We start from the raw sequence: 18,094 nt of genomic DNA, 5'->3' as shown, positions 1-18,094 counted from the left end.
GCTAAATCACAATGACTACAGTCATTAGCCTCACTTCATCTCATCACCCAGGCATTTTATCTTTTCATATCATCACAAGAAGTAGGGCGAGTATAGTAGAATAAAATATTTTGAGAAACCAGTCACATAACTCTATTACATTATGTTATTATAATCGTTCTAATTTATTATTAGTATTTATTTATCCCTTACTGTTTATTATTTATAAATAAATAACTGTATTCCTGGCATCTATAGAAAAAACATAGTATATATGGAGCTCAGTATTATTCATGGTTTCAAGGCATCCACTGCATCATGGAACATATGACCTACAGAGAGAGGGGCTACTGTATTTATGCATTGATAATATATATTTTGGTATGTTTTTAAAAATTGTTCTATAGAGCCAAGTGTAATTCACTTTTCTAACCCAACACTATGTTTTCAGCCTTTGTATGTTGATAAGTTAATACATGTCGTTAATAATTAAAGATTGTTCTCAATAGTTTTGTTGTGAAAACAATGCTACGTCCTAATACTTGTATTCATGTTCATAGATATAAGAATTTCTCCAGGGCCTGTTCCTAACATCGGTGGTGTTGTATTGTACAGTATGTACATCTATTAGTTTGCGAGGTGTTGCTTAGCTCTCAAGAGTAATTGTAACAATTTACTTTCTCACCATTTGTGTCTGAAATTCCTTTTTCTCCAAATTCATTTCTATACTTAGGACTGCCAAAGCTTTAAGTTCTTGTCAACTTACCAATGATATACTTAAAAAAACAACAACAACAACAACAACAACAAAAACAAAACAAAAAAAAAACCTTTACATTTCTCTGAATACTAATAAGGTGAAACATACACTTTTATGGTCAGTTTGGCTTTCTTTTTTTCTGAAACACAGTTTTCCAAACTTTTGCCTATATTTATTGTTTTCTTCCTTTCTTTTTGGTTTTCTAAAAGATTCACCAAAGTTACTTAAATATTCCAGATGCTAAATCTTTGCATTGGTTGTTGGTTGTTCAGAATTGTATTTGGTTGGCTTGTACTTGAATGCAACTCGTATTAGAGCAGACATGTCCAGAAATTGTGGGAGAGGAACAGGATATGTTGTCAAGCAGGGAGTCTCAGCAATTTTTCTCCTAAGATAGAGGGGATGCAGGAATCTATCACTCCTGTTGTTCTCTAAGCCAGCCAGGATTTTGTATGATTTGGCTGCTCAATACAGCAAAGGGAGATGACCTGTCCATGTCCTGTTGATCATTACTTTAGGCTTTCAGCTCTCCCATAATTGGCTCCCTATCCTCTAACTCAATGGAAATTCTTTGCTAGCCTATGTTTGGGCTCTAGTTTCCTCTAACTCACTGATTTAATCTTCTTAAAATATTTCAGAAATTTCTCAAATACCTGGCCTTCTAACAGAATCTGTTCTTTATTTCTAACACTGTTGTAGATTTATTTTTTTTATTTCATATCCTTTTTGTTATTTTTAGAAGTTTTAGGCAGGAAGAGAGCTAGGGGTATATATTGATCTGCCATTTTTGTTCATTACACATTACAAAAAAGGACTTAATTTTTTTTTTTTTTAGCATACTCTCAGGTTCATAGAAAAGCTGAGGGAAAGTAGAGAGATTTCCCATATTTTTCTGCCCCCACCCATGCATACCCCTCCATTTTCGACATCCCTCACCAGAATGGTACATTTGTTATGATAAACCTATGCTGACATGTAGTCACCTAAAATCCATAGTTTACCTTTGGTTCACGCTAGATGTGGTACATTCTATGGGTTTAGAGAAATATATAAAGTCATATATCCATCATTATAATATACAGAGTATTTTCACTGCCCTAAAAATTTTCTGTGCTCATCCTATCACCTTCCCTCTCACATCAGCCCCTGGAAACCACTAATCTTTTTACTGTCTATAAACATTTGCTTTGTCCACACATTTTTAAAATAGATCTTAGCATTATGAAGACACATTTTTCCTTAAATCTGAACTGACTTTGTAGGAACTGTGAAATACTACATTCACTGGTTACTTGTCATTCTAAGATTTCTTCCCAGATTATTTTAAACATAAATAAATAAAACAAACCAGACACCCTTAACTTCAATTACTTGAAATAATATTGGAATTCTGATATTAAAATTGAAGCTCAAATGTTAGCGAGCAGTCAGCACCATGCAGTAGTTAAGATCAAGATTCATTAAATCATATATGAAAGACTGTATTTCATAACAAAAGATGATTTATAATTCTCAATGTATAATGCAGGTGATACAGAACAATGGACAACTTTTGGTTACATAGAATTTAATGTCCACATTTCTTTCCACTTCTGGTAAAATCCTACATTAACTGTTATAAAGGATCAAGAATGGCATCAGTCCATCACATAAAATGAATAAGGTAGTTATTGAAATTTTATAAGCTAGCAAGCACATAGATAAGCAATAACTGACTTATCTGATTAGAGGGGAGGGAGCAAACAATAGTGAGCAGGTTAGTGGAGACAGAGATTCAAGCTGTCAGTAGATTCTTTGAGAGTTTTGGAGAAATTGAAAAATTTCAGAGAAAATTCTTATAAATGTCCACACTTGGGTACTCCCAAGTAAAATTATCCATTCACACGAAGGTTTTGGTCATCAAACCTCTACAAGGAATACAGAGTTTCTAATCAGTTCTTTGAGATCTTTCTCTTTTTTAGACAGCCAACTTCACCATATTTACAAGAACAGCCTTGTCTTGACAGGAAACAGAAACAAAAATCATGAATGGACAAAGAAACAAACCAAGACATCTTGTTCTATTTTAGACTGACAAGGATAACAAAAGATCCTAAGATTGTACAGAAGAGGGGAATAAAGAAATAGAAAGCAAAATTGAAAGCTGGAAAATAGTAGAGTAATGCTTTCAAATTTTGAGGGACTCCAACTCATTCTCACTGAAATGTGAAATCTCAGGTATGAAAATCCCAACAAATTTACTTGCAAGTCTTCTTTCTCAGGATGCTCTAGTAGAGTGATGGTGAGTTCTCAATCAAGATGAGAGAATAAAATAGAGAAAACATGGCTCTAGAAAACAGTATCTCTAATTCAAGAGAAAAGTGAAAGGAATTCTGAGGATATAAGCAAAGGAAGTACCCCATATAGTGTATTGTATAATTTAATACTGTATGATTCCATTTGTATAACATTTTTAAATGAAAATAAAAATAGGAATGTGAGACAGATTAATAGCCGCCAGAGGCTTGGGAAGGGGGCAGTGCAGATTGGGGTAAGGGGAGAAAAATGAGTATCGTTATAAAATGGCCACACAAGGAATATTCTCAAGGTGTTGGAGCTGCTAAACATCTTAACTGTGCTAATGGGCCAAGAACCTACACATGTGACAAAAGTCTATAGAAAGTAATACACACTTATACACACTAATGAGTGCAAGTATAACTGGGGGATCTGAGTAAGATAAGTGGATTATATCCAGGTCAATTTAGTGTTTATGATACTATACTAGAGTTTTGCAAAATATTACCATCAGGGAAACTGGTTCAAAATGTACATGAGATCTCTCCATATTACTTCTTACAGCTGCAAGTGATCTAAGTTTTCTCAATAAAGTTTTCGATTTAAAATCCTTTAAAAAATAAATTACAGTAGAATTCACTAACTCAGATGTATAAAAATATCTATATCATGATAATTGGGAAGAGAGTGAAGGAGTATAAATTGTGTACGTACGTGTGTGTGTAGGAAAGATGCAAGAATTACACAGCTTTATATCCTATATAGGAAGCTGAATAATGTATAAAACTGAAATATAATTAAGGACTATTAAAGATGTTCCATAAAAAACATGAAAATAAATACTTCCAATAATAGTTGAAGGAGTTAGAAGTGCATGTCCTTAGGAAGGGGGAATCTACAATGGTATTAGGAGAGGTGAAAGATAGCTATGTTAAGTTTTAAGCTTTGTTGTATTATTTTCATTTTAAAATTATATACACAGATCATTGTGCCTTGCTAATATTGGAAGTTCATAAATAAAAAGACTAAAAATATTGTGTAAAGATTAAATGGCAAGGCAGGTTGAAAATCTAATGTTTCAAAGTAAATATATGGCTAGGGCATACATATAGATGTGTAAAAATAAATTTATTACAAGTATTAACTACTCATCTTTGAATGCTGCATTATAGGTAATCAATAAGCTATCTCTTTTATAAAGAAAAATTAATAATATGCAGAATATTAAAAAATGGTTACTTACGCTTCTTGGTTTTGAATTCCTGGGTATGTGCTGATTCCCAGTCAACTTTTAAAAATTATTATATATATATATATATATATATATATATATATATTTTTACTTTATTTTTAAGAAACAATATGTCTGTAACTATAGATAGATGCAGACCTTACACAGGTGTATATAATGTATTCCTAACATGTTTAAAAATGAAGTTACCTTAAAGACAAACAATAGACTCCAATATTGTGGGTTAGGGCATGTTAGTCACGGCAAGTTTCCAAATAGTTTTCCTTCACCATCTCTGATTCCTGCCTGTGCCACCTTCCTCAGCTCCAGGAAACCCAGGGTAGTAATGAGTCAGGGATTATGTCTGTTTTGCTCATCATTACATCCCTAGGAATTCTTGCCTGTTACATAGTAGATTCCTAATGAATGTTGATGGAAGACGTAAAGTTTTATACATACAAATCTTGCTTGTTTTTCTATTAATATTTTATGATCATTGTAGAAAACCTTCCCTATTCCAACTTTATAAAAATATTCATGTGTATTTTTTGAGCATCAAATGTTATTTATTTGTTCATTTTACATTAACTCCTTAACAAGTTTAGAATTTGATTCTGGCGTGGTACTTGAAAAGTAGCCAAGTTCTTTTTTTTTCCAAATACATAACCAGTCTTTCTAGCCTTACTTTTTGAAGAACTATAATATCTCTATGGAGTCCAAATTACTCTCCTATGATACGTTAAACTGGCATGCTGTATTATTTTGCAATTTTGTAGTATTCGTTTGCCTTTTGTAGTGCCAGAGCAATAGAGACTTAATCATTGTCGTTTTACAAAATGTTTTAATGTAAGACAGTTTCTGGGATTTAAAAAAAAAATTATCTTAAATAACTTTAAATGACAACATGTGTTCAGTGCAGAATTCAACAATATAGAAGTACATAGAATGATAAAAAAGACTAATGTATTTAAATTTGACTTTTTATACCACTCCCCCCCACCCACCCCCCACCCCCGGAATGCTTCCTGAGTTGTATTTTAACTAATAATATTGGTTCACCAGATGCCATTTTTATTAGGTTTTTTCATGGTATATTTTTTTACCATATCTTCTCTCTACCCTTTGTGATACTCTGTTTTGGGGGGTGAATCACTTCCAAAGAGTATGTAGTTACTTTATTTTCCTTTACTACTGTGAAGCTTTGTGTTTTAAAGAAGCATAGTTTCCTAAATGATAAAATCAAATTTAAGTAATTGATGGTATAGTATATTACCTTATCCTACATCACGTTCTATAATTTAGGAAAAAGTCACCTTTTTCTAGTTATGAAAGTTGTGACATAATTCCATCCTACCTCCCAGCCCTTCTTTTCATCTTCTTAATATTTCTAAGAAAACTGACAGCGATTCAGATATTTCATCTTCAATTTCTTTCCAGTATTCTTGAATGGATGTCATTCAGGCCAAGAGATTTGCATTTTTATAGAGCAACTAAGTGCTCTCTAAAAATATCCTTTCTTAAAACTTCTATATCTTAGGCTTCATATCACCTTTACCAATGTTGAGTCTACCTTTTGTCATCCAGGTGGCTATCCACCTGTCCAGAAAAAGCTGAAAACCTGAGTAATTCTTTGCTTATTTGTTAGCAATAAGAGAAGTGAGCAAATAAACTGGGCTTTATTTTTAGTATTTTTTGTTTCATAGTAAATATAAGTTAGAGGATCACTGTATGGTCATTTAATACTTTTTTACAAGGATCATTTTTATACTAATTTTGCTTTAAAAATCTATTTTTACAAGTTCATGCCAATTTGTTATAAACTGGTTATTGTGCTCTCTATTCCATCTTTTATATGTTTTATTTCAGTGTTTCAACTCTTCAGTTATCCTTAATATTTTTTCTCTCTCTTAGGATCACTTGTGGTTGTATCTGCAGAATTTTATTTCTGAAAGTAATTCATTATTATTAATATTTTCCTGTACATGAACCTATATTGCCCTATAAATGCTAAAGCTTCATAACTATTTGTATTCTTAACTAGGTCTTATGATATAAAAAAAAAACACAAAACTTTTTTTTTGAAGCATGTATATTTTACTAGACTCAAGTAACCAACCTTGACAGTAACAAATTCTGAGTTCGAATTGAATCGCTTCCAGATTTTCTGTCATTTTAACTTCCCTGCCAAGCAGTTACTTCTTATTGGTTAGAATTAAGTACAGAATAGCAATTCCTCTCATCATTCTTTCTAGCTTCTAAGAGATTAAACTGACAGTAAGGCCAGCCAAGTATTTACCAGACCCAGCTTTTAACAGAATGAATTTTTCAGAAGGTCTGAAAGATTAAATCTTACCTTTTTAAAATATTGCCAGTTTCTTAAACTCTGTGAGTTTCTGTTCCCTTATATATGAGATAGTAATACTTTCTCTTGCTTGTCCGTCTCCCATTTATTCATGTACTAAACATATGGGACAAAAGAATGTTGAAATATTTTTTTAAAAAACTTAAATGCTCTATAACTGTGCTCTAGATTTTATTTTATGTATGCATTTTGCAAATGGTTTTGTTCATTGGGCCACAAATCCTACAAAATCAGAACTGTCTTAATATCCTTCACCATGTGGAATATACCTAAATAGGTTATCAAATAAATACTTTGCTTTATCATCTATCATGTAACTAGTCACACATAAATAGAGCAATAATAAATTATTGATCCATACACTGAATTACTATGAGTAATTCATTTAGGATTTAACAGTTACTCTATTTAGTAGGAAAATAAATGTCCCAAAAAGTGGCCACCTCCTAATCCCCAGAGCCAGAGGATATGCTAGATTACATGGCAAAGAAGAAGTAAGGTTGCAGATGGAATGAAGTTTGCTTATTAGCAATGCTTGAAATAGGGATATTATCCTGAATTATCCTAGTGGGTCCAATGAAATCACGATGGTCCTTAAGAGTGGAAAAGGGTGGTTATAACAGAGTCACAGTCTGAGCGATATGCTATGACAGCAACTTGACCCACTCCTACTGGCTGGAGGAAAGTGGTCGATTGAGGAAGATGGCCATGAGCCACGGGAAGAGGATATACAGGAATTGGAGTCTTTCTTAGAACCTCAAGAGGGAATGCAGCCTGATAACCACTTGTATTTTAGCCCACTGAGACCCACTTCAGATTTCTACCTCCCAAACCATAAGATAATAAATTTGTGTATTTTAAGCTACTACATTTGTGATAGTTTGCTTCAGCCATCACAGAGAACTGATACAATCTATATTCGTTTGTATTGTTAGCACCATTGCAAAATAAACATGTTTCTGAATAAAAGCACTGTTGACAACTGCATTAACTGACCAAAGATAGTTGTGGGATTGTAGAAAACAGATGTCTTTCACTGTTGCATTCTAAGTGCACTCACTTTGGTAAAATGACCAAATGGAGTAAAGGCAAAACAATTGTTTTACTAAGTCTTTTCCAAGACAGTTACTTAAGATGATTTCCTTCTTGTAATTCTCTTGCTAATTAATATGAAGCACTTTATTTAGCGCTTATGGAAATTGCTAACCATTCAAAAGTTGAACATTCAGTAAGAAAATTCAAGACTTCTTTTTGTTTTCATTAGGTGAAACTTTAAGGCATATTTCTTATGAATACCACTACTGGCTAACTGGAAGTGTATATTGTTTAGAGATTTCATCTTCTGAAATTATAAAATTAAAACTATTAACATAAAAATAAATATTGCCATCACAAAGTTGCATACATAAATACATGTGCTAGCACATGTGTGCACATGCACACAGTACACAACCCCAAAAATATGTTGAGGAAGTTGCGTGAAACAAAATATTTGTCTCTATATTACATAGGTAAGGAATTGCCAAGAAGTATGAGCTTAACAAAATCAGATAAGCTTACTCTGAAGATTAGAAAATACATATTTTTAGAGGCAATATTTTTATCATTTAATTAATCTGTACTTTATTGTTTCTCATATATCATTATGACAATCTCCCCAGTTATATTGAGGTTTTAAAAGATTATTTGATAATTTTAGAGCACTTAAGTTATTTGATACATGTTTCTATAATTAACTAATATTTATTTCCCTCAGTATACCATAGACTAAAATGCAGCAGGGTTCACAAGTTTTGTTTTTCTCATTTTGTCTCTATATCCCAGGATTTCTGGTAGAGTAAACGTCAGTGGTATTTGTACAGTGGATAGTTTTTATTATAGAATGAGATCTTAATATTGAAATCTTAATATCATTTTCTAAATATTCTGGATAGAAACATTTCTATGTTAAAAAAAAAAGCTGGACTAAGTTTGTTCTGTGCCAAATGACAAAGAAGACTAATATTTTATACTTTTCCTGGGTAATGTCCAGGAAATACATGTCAATCATTTGGGAAAACAGTCTAAGCTTCAAATTATACTGGATGTTATAGGTTGTCATCTAAGGTACAAATATCTAAGATAAGACTCCAAAGACCCTTATGCCATTAGAAACAACTTCAGCTTCTGATGTTTTCTATTTTAAAAACAAATAAACAAAAATAGAAGAAGAGGGAGAGAAAAGAAGAAAAATAACTGTTTTAGATAACTAGGATTTGTACCTCTAGATCAAAATAATGGTTTAAATTGATTAAAAATGCTTTGATATGCTAGGTTTTTAATGTATTTTGAAAGGTATTACAAATAAATTAGAAAAAGAAAATTATGAATCAATATGATCATATTTCCAACTGGACTTTATAGTATTCTGGGTATTTTTAACCCTAGACACATTAAATAAATTATTTGAAATGAGATTATTCAATATATAGGAAATAAAAATGGCAAAAAGTCATACCCACATGGTATAAGTACACTAATAAAGAAGTTTTTAACTTTGAAGCATCATATCAGATCAAAGACTTTCTTAAATTAAAGGAAATCTATTGAGAAGCAGAAGAAAATCTAAATATTTTTATTTATTTATTTATTTATTTATTTATTTATTTATAATCAATTTATTTTTTATTGGTGTTCAATTTGCCAACATGCAGAATAACACCCAGTGCTCATGCCATCAAGTGCCCCCCTCAGTGCCCATCACCCAGTCACCCCCACCCCCGCCCTCCTCCCCTTCCACCACCCCTAGTTCGTTTCCCAGAGTTAGGAGTCTTTGTGTTCTGTCTCCCTTTCTGATATTTCCTACTCATTTCTTCTCCCTTCCCTTTTATTCCCTTCCATTATTATTTATATTCCCCAAATGAATGAGAACATATAATGTTTGTCCTTCTCCGATTGACTCATTTCACTCAGCATAATACCCTCCAGTTCCATCCACGTTGAAGCAAATGGTGGGTATTTGTCATTTCTAATGGCTGAGTAATATTCCATTGTATACATAGACCACATCTTCTTTATCCACTCATCTTTTGATGGACACCGAGGCTCCTTCCACAGTTTGGCTATTGTGGCCATTGCTGCTAGAAACATTGGGGTGCAGGTGTCCCGGAGTTTCACTGCATTTGTATCTTTGGGGTAAATCCCCAACAGTGCAATTGCTGGGTCGTAGGGCAGGTCTATTTTTAACTCTTTGAGGAACCTCCACACAGTTTTCCAGAGTGGCTGCACCATCTAAATATTTTTAAATGGAAGAAATTTTTAACACAAACTAAAATTTCCCAAATATGTTCTCATCTGTTACAATATTTAAATGCTTCACACCTTTTTTCGGATTGAGGTAGTATTTACTAATGTCAAACCAGCCAGAGGGAATATTTTAAGAGAAAGAAAAACATCCTATATTCTGCTTGGTAATACAACCAGTTTACTTCATTTCACACAACTCATCTTTTTGACTAATGTCCTGTGAATAAATGTGCAATTTCTTTTTACCAAATCTATACTCATCATAATTGGTAAATACTTATAGAAATGTATAGGTAGGTGTTGTAAAATAATAGTGAATACATATGAAAATTAAAAGGTGGTACTGCATTTATCCTTGTGTTTGTCAGACCAAAATCAGAGGAAGGAAATTCAAAATCAAAAACAAAAATCAAAATGTGCATGCAGATAGGAGTAGTTTATGAAATATGTGCAATTTTAAAATTAAATAAATCATTTAGGTAGGAGATAATATGGCAGCATGGTAGAAGGACCCTAGGCTTGTCTTGTCCCTTCAACACAAACAACTTAACTATTAAATCATTCTGAATACAAAAGAAATCGACCTGGGGATTAATAGAACAAACTCCACGACCAGAGGGAGAGTAGACACCATACTGAGGGAAGTTGGAAGTACGGACATATGGTTTGGGGGGAAATGGATTGCAGGTGCTATGGAGGGTAAGAACACTTACCCAAACCCATTGGCTGGGAAAAATGTGAGTTTTTGCAACCAGTGGAGCTTAAAGGCTAGAGTTTTAAAGGTTTGCAGGCTTGGCTGGAATAGAGCCCTGAGAGCCCTGCCCTATTTCTGGAGAGAAGGCAGGTAAACAACCCTGGGGCAGATGGCATGATCTGAGGAACACTTTAGGTGCACAGGGGGTAGGGTGGGGAGGTTGATCACCCTCCTGGAGCATATCTGTGAGAGTTTGCATTCACAGAGATGCCTCTCTGCAGATAAGAGAGCTGGCTGGCACCATTTCCCTCCCTTGCCCTCGGCATAAGCATAGAACCACCTGCAATAAACAACATAACACTGACACTGGCTGCCTAAGCTTACACCAAGTCCTGCCCCCCTGCTCTCTGCTGGCACTGGACTTCTTGGACAAGTGTGCCTCAGTCTCAGCACAGCAGGCCCCCTCCCAAGAAGACCAACAGATACCCCCACCCATACCACATCTCCCAACCAGAGAATTCTATAAGGCTAGAAGCAGAAGTTCTAATGGAAGTAGCATCAGGCTTAATTTAGAAGCAGACTAGAGCATACCTAGTTAAAACTTACCACACTCTGACCTAGGCCACACACAGCCCACTGCCAGCCGCTGCAGATGATTGGCCTGAAAGATAGAAGAGCCAAAACAAAGCAACAGACTGAGCACAGCACACACTAGAGACACTCCATAAGGCACCAAGCCCTGGACACTATATGACCTTTTCTTCATAAAGCCATTGCTCTCAGGAGCAGGATACATAATAGGCTTTTATAATACACAGAGGAAGACAGACACTTAGACAAAATGCCAAGACAGATAAATTCAATAAGAAAAGTTAATCTAATTAAAACAGATGTAAGAATATGCCTAATGGAGAATTTAAAGCAACAATCTTGAGGATACTTGTCAGACTTGAGAAAAGAATGGAGAACTTCAGGAGAGTCTTACTGAAGAGATAAAAGAGTTAAAAAAGAGTCAGACATGAAAAATATGATAACTGAGATTCAAAATAGACTGGATATAATGGACATGAGTATGGAAGAAGCAGAGGTATAGATATAGATAAGTGATATAGAAGCTAAACTTTAGAAAGTGATGAAACTGAAAAAAAGAGAGAAAGAATTATGGAGCACGAGATTAGACGTAGGGACATCAGTGACTTCATCACATGCAATAACATTCATATCATAAGTCTCAGAAGAAGGACAGAGAAAAGAGGACAGAAAATTCATTTAAGGAAAACACAGCTGAAAACTGCCCTTATCTGAAGAAGGAAACAGACATCAAAATCCAGGAGGCACAGAGAACTCCCATCAAAATCAACAAAAGCAGTCCAACATCAAGATATATTTAAATTTGCAAAATACAGTGATAAAGAAAAAATACTAAAAACAGCAAGACAAAAAAAAAGTCCCTAACTTCCAAGGGAAGACCCATGAGGGTACTGCAGATCTCTCAACAGAAATTTGGCAAGCCAGAAGAGAGTGGCATGATATAGTGAATGTGCTGAATAGGAAAAATCTGCAGCCAACAATATTCTAACCAGCAAGGCTATCATTCAGAACAGGAGACATAAAAAGTTTCCCAGACAAATAAAAACTAAAGGAGTTCATAACCACTAAATCAGCCCTGTAAGAAATATGAAAGGGGACTTTTTTTGTTGTTGAAAGGGGGCTTTTTGAGTAGAAAGGAAAGATCAAAAGTGACAAAGACTACAAAGGAACTGAGAAAATTTCCAGAAACAACTAAAAAAACTAGTAATAAAATAGCACTAAATGCATATCTATCAGTCATTACTCTAAATGTACTTAATGTTCCATTCAAAAGACATAGGGTGTTAGGATTCAAAAAAAAAAAAAAAAAGAAAGACCCATCTGCATGCTGTCTACAAGAGACTCATTTTAGATCTAAAGACACAAGCAGATTGAAAGTGAGGGGATGGAGGAACCATTTATCATGTAAATGGACATCAAAAGAAAGATGCAGTAGCCATACTTATATCAGACAAACTAGATTTTAAACCAGACTGAAACAAGAGATTAAGAAGGGCACTGTATCATAATAAAAGGGATTACCCACAAGAAAATTTAATAACTGTAAATATTTTTGTATGCAACATGCAAGCACCCAAATATATAAACCAATTAAAGGAAACATAAAAACTTATTGAAAATAATATAGTAGTAGGAGACCTTAACACAACACTCACATTAATGGACAGATCATTAAGCAGAAAATCAGTAGGAAATAATGGCTTTGAATAATACATTACACCATATGGACTTAACAGATATACTAGGAACATTTCATCCTAAGTCAGAACACACATTCTTTTCTAGTGCATTCTCTAGAATAGATCACATAATAGGTCACAAATCACATCTCAACAAGCACAAAAAAAAAAAAAAAAAAAAGACTGAGATCATCCCATGCATATTTTCTGACCACAATGCTATGAAACTTGAAGTCAACCACAAGAAAAAAAGTTGGAAAGACCACAGATACATGGAGAGTAAAGAAAATTCTACTAAAGATTGAATTCATCAACCAGAAAATTAAAGAAGAAATTTTTAAAATACATGATAACAAATGAAAATGAAAACACAAAGGTCCAAAACCTATGGGAGGCAGTAAAACTAGTCCTAAGAGGGAAATATATAGCTATACAGGCCAACCTCAAAAAGAAAAAAAAAATCTCAAATAAGCTAGAAAAAAGACAACAAGCAAAGCCTGAAGCCAAGAGAAGTGAAATAAAGATTAGAGCAAAAATAATGATATAGAAACTAAAGAACACAGTGCAACAGATCAATGAAACCAGGATCTGATTCTTTGAAAAATGAATAAAATTGAGAAACATGTTGCCAGACTTATCAAAAAGAAAAGAAAAGGGACCCAAATAAGTAAAATCACAAATGAGAGAGAAGAAAAAACAACTAATAGCAGGGAAATACAATTATAACAGAATAACATGAAAAAAATACATGCCAACAAAATTGGACAGCCTGGAAGAAATGGATAAATTCCTAGAACCATAAACTACCAAAACCGAAACAGAAAGAAATAGAAAACTTGAAGAGGCTGATAACCAGCAAAGAAATCCAATCAGTCATCAAAAATCTCCCAACAGAAAAGAGGCCAATGGCTTCACAGGCAAATTCTACCAAACATTTAAAGAAGAGATATTATTTATTCTTCTCAAATTATTCTAAACAATAGAAAGGGAAGGAAAACTTCCAAATTCATTCTATGAGGCTAGCATTACCCTGATACCAAAAACCAGACAAAAATTCCACTAAAAAAGACAACTATGGGCCAATATCTGTGATGGACGTGGATGAAAAATTTCTCAATAAAATACCAGTAAATAGAATCTAACAGTACATTAAGAGAATCATTCACCACGATGAAGTAGAGGTTATTCCTTGGCTGCAAGTGTGGTTCAATATTCACCAATCAATCAACATGACACACCACATTAATAAAAGAAAGGATAAGAACCATATGATCCTCTCAATAGATGTAGAGAAAGTATTTGACAAAATACAGCATCCATTCTGATTAAAACTCCTCAGGAAAAAAAAAAAAAAAACTCCTCAGAGTGTAGGGATAGAGGGAACACTTCTCAATATCATAAAAGCTGTTTATGAAAAATCACAGCAAATATCATCCTCAGTGGGGAAAGACTGAGAGCTTTTCTTCTAAGGTCAGGAACAAGATGTCAGGAACAAGACAGAGATGTTCACTCTCATCGCTATTATATAGCACGGTACTGGAAGTCCTAACCCCAGCCATCAGACAACAAAAATAAATAAAAGGCATTCAAATCAGCGAGGAAGAAGTAAAACTTTCATTATTTGCAGATGACACGATACTCTCTAAAGAAAACCCGAAAGACTCCATCCACCAAAAAATTGCTAAAACTGATACACGATTTCAGTAAAGTCCCAGGATGCAAAATCAATGCAGAAATCTGTGGCATTTTATACACCAGTAATGTAGCTGCAGAAAGAGAAATCAAGGAATCAATCCTATTTATAATTACAGCAAAAGACATTAGACACCTAGGAGCAAACCTAAAAGACCTGTACTCTGAAAACCATAAAACACTTATGAAAGAAATAGATGATACAAAGGAATGGAAAACATGTTCAGGGATTAGAAAAAAAAATGTTGTTAAAAACCAAAACAAAAAATAAAATAAAATAAAAAAATAAATAAAAATAAATTAAAAATAAATAAAATGTATACTACCAAAAGCAGTCTACACATATAAGGCAATCTTTAACAAACTACCATCAACATTCTTCACAGAACTAAAACAAACAATCCTAAAATTTGTATGGAACCACAAAAGACCCTGAATAGCCAAAGCAATCTCGAAAAAGCAAAGCAATGCTGAAAGCATCACAATTCCAGACATCGAGTTATATTATAAAGCTGTAGTGATCAAAACAGGATGGTCCTGACAAAAATAATAGACACATAGGTTAATGGGACAGACTAGAAAGCCTAGAAATGGACCCACAACTATATGGTTAATTAATCTCTGACAAAGCAGGAAAGAATCTCCAATGGAAAAAGGCAGTCTCTTCAGCAAATGGTGCTGGGAAAACTGCACAGCAACGTGCACAAGAATGAATCTTGACCACTTTCTCACACTATCCACACAGACAACAATTCAAAATGGATGAAAGACCTAAATGTGAAACAGGAAACCATTAAAATCTGAGAGGAGAACACGGGCAGTCGCCTCTTTGACATCAGCAACTTCTTACTAGCCATGTCTCCTGAGGCAAAGGAAACAAAAACAAAAATAAGCTTTTGGGACCTCATCGGAATAAAAATCTTCTGCACAGTGAAGAAGACGATCAAAACTAAAATGCAACCTACTTAACGGGAGAATTTTTGCGGGTGATGTATTTGATAAAGGGTTAGTGTTCACAATATATAAGGAACTTATCATACTCAACCCCAAAAAAACAAATAATCCAGTTAAAAAGTGGGCACAACACATGAACAGACATCTTTCCAAAGACGTACAGAAGGCCAACAGACACATGGAAAGATGGTCAACATCACTCATCATCAGGGAAATAGAAGTCAAAATCCCGATGAGACCTCATGTACAAAACTACAAGGGTTACCTCACACCAGTCCGAATGGCTAAGATTAACACAGAAAATGACAAGTGTTGGTGAGGATGCTGAGAAAGGGGAACCTCTTGCACTGTTGGTGGGAACCCAGGCTGGTGCAGCTGCTCCGGAGAACAGTGTGGAGGGTCCTCAAGAAGTTGAAAATAGAGCCACCCTACGACCCAGCAATTGCACTACTGGGGATGCAAAGGATACAAACATACTACTTTGAAGGGATAGTACACCCCAATGTTCATAGCAGCATTATCAACAGCAGCCAAATTATGCAAAGAGCCCAAATGACCTCTGACTGATGAAATGGATAAAGAGGAGGTGATATATATAAATATAATAATAAATAAATATATATAAATAAATATAAATATAAATATAAAATATAAATATAAAATAAATATAAAATAAATATAAAATAAATAGAAAATAAATAGAAAATATAAATATAAAAGAAATATAAATAAATATATAAATATGACATATCGCCCAGGCATCAAAAAGAATGAAATCTTGCCATTTGCAATGACATGGGTGGAGCCAGAGTGTATTACGCTAAGCGTAATAAGTCAGTCAGAGAAGGACAAATACCATATGATTTCACTCATGTGTAGAATTTAAGAAAGAAGACAGATGAACAAAAAAGAAAAAAAAGAGGCAAACCATAAAACAGACTCTGAACTATAGAGAATAAACTGAGGGTTGCTGGAGGGCCGTGGGTGGGGGGTGGACTAAATGGGTGCTGGGAATTAAGGGGGGCGCTTGGTTATTTTTGTTTGTTATTTTTAAGGTTTTATTGATTTATTCATGAGACACACAGAGAGGCAGAGACACGGGCAGAGGGAGAAGCAGGCCCCCTGAGGGGAGCCCAATGTGGGACTTGATCCCAGGCTCAACCACTGAGCCATGCAGGCACCCCTAAGGAGGGCGCTTGGGATGAGCATGGGCTGTTGTATGTAATCACTAAATTCTACACCTGAAAATAATATTACACTGTATGTTAACTGTAATTTAAGTAAAACCTTGGAAAAAAAGTCAATAAATAAGAAATTCAAATAAAATAAATACCATTATGTTCAGAAAAGTTAAATTAAATCATTTAATTTTGGGGTGCCTGGTGGGTGATTCAGGCAGTTAAGCAGCTTCCTTGGCTCAGGTCATGGTCTCAGGGCTCTGGGATGGAGCCTGGTGTCAGGCTCCCTGCTCAGGGGCAGTCTGCTTCTCCCTCTACTTCCCCCATTGCCCCGCCCCCCCCACACTCATTATCTCTCTCTCTCTCTCTCTCTCTCTTTCTCTCTCTCTCGTAAATAAATAAAATCTTTAAAAAAATTTTTCGACTCCAAAGAGATCCTAAGAGGTCTTGCTATACCGATCATGATGATACCTCTTCAAATGACATGAGAGGTTGATATGATATGAGTGTTTACTATTTTGTGACAATCACTCAGGCTATGATAAAATATGTATTTAGATCTAATTGCATCTCCACTGGAGGTAGGTTTACAGCCCTAGCACATTACCCCAGTGATACTATGTGTCAAGTGAAGATAATTCTTGCCCTATAGATTTTTTGGTAAAGATTTGAGATATTTGTTAAACTGCTCAAACTGCCTTTGGCATGAGGCAGACTAATACCGTAGGTAAAAGAGTAAGACACCTTCTTGGTTAGATGGGACTCACTCAAAATTGAAGAATATCAATGCTATCACCAATACGGATTTTGTAGTTAAATAACGGAGATACCGATATTAAAGAAACACACACACACACACACACACACACACACACACAGGGCCATATGCTCTAAACATGGTTTCTTTTTACAGAGCATCAGGCTTAGTAGCACTAAAGTGAAATTTATCCAGATAAAATATACTCTTATAGTCACTGGACATAAAAGTTTTAAGGTTGATTTTTTTTGGTGATCTCCTTGGTAAATATAAAATGGGCCATGGATTTTGTTGATTTTTTTTTTTTTTTAGGAAAAAAATACAAATAAGACATTCCAGCTCTACCAGCCACAGCAAATATTTCAATAGGAAACAGCTTTTCTGTAAAAGTAGAACAAAATAATAGTATTCTTTTTGTATTCCTAGAGCAATAAACTTTACGCAGATGCCCTTGGCCTAAACACATTCTGAGAATTACTTCATTGTTCAAGAGCAACATTTTGCTTTTTAACTGTCATGATTACTGAAGGTTTTATTGTTCAAATGCAAAAGACATTTTTTTTTTAATATAAGAGCTTTGGCAGTTGGTTCATAATTTCACATTGTTTTCATGCCAATTCCATTATTATTATGGGAAAATCATGATTCTTATCTG

The 18,094-nt window shown here is 34.3% G+C and overlaps 1 protein-coding gene across 3 annotated transcripts in view; it reads right to left on the bottom strand.

Annotated features, from left to right (window-relative positions):
- The window catches only part of LOC144304846 (uncharacterized), a 133,224-nt gene that overhangs the window by 62,965 nt on the left and 52,165 nt on the right, over positions 1 to 18,094 (bottom strand). The gene's annotated exons all lie outside the window — the stretch shown is intronic.

The sequence above is a fragment of the Canis aureus genome, chromosome 34 (genome assembly GCF_053574225.1).
Source record: "Canis aureus isolate CA01 chromosome 34, VMU_Caureus_v.1.0, whole genome shotgun sequence".
Taxonomy (NCBI): Eukaryota; Metazoa; Chordata; class Mammalia; order Carnivora; family Canidae; genus Canis; species Canis aureus.
This window is presented reverse-complemented; position numbering and strand designations above follow the sequence as displayed.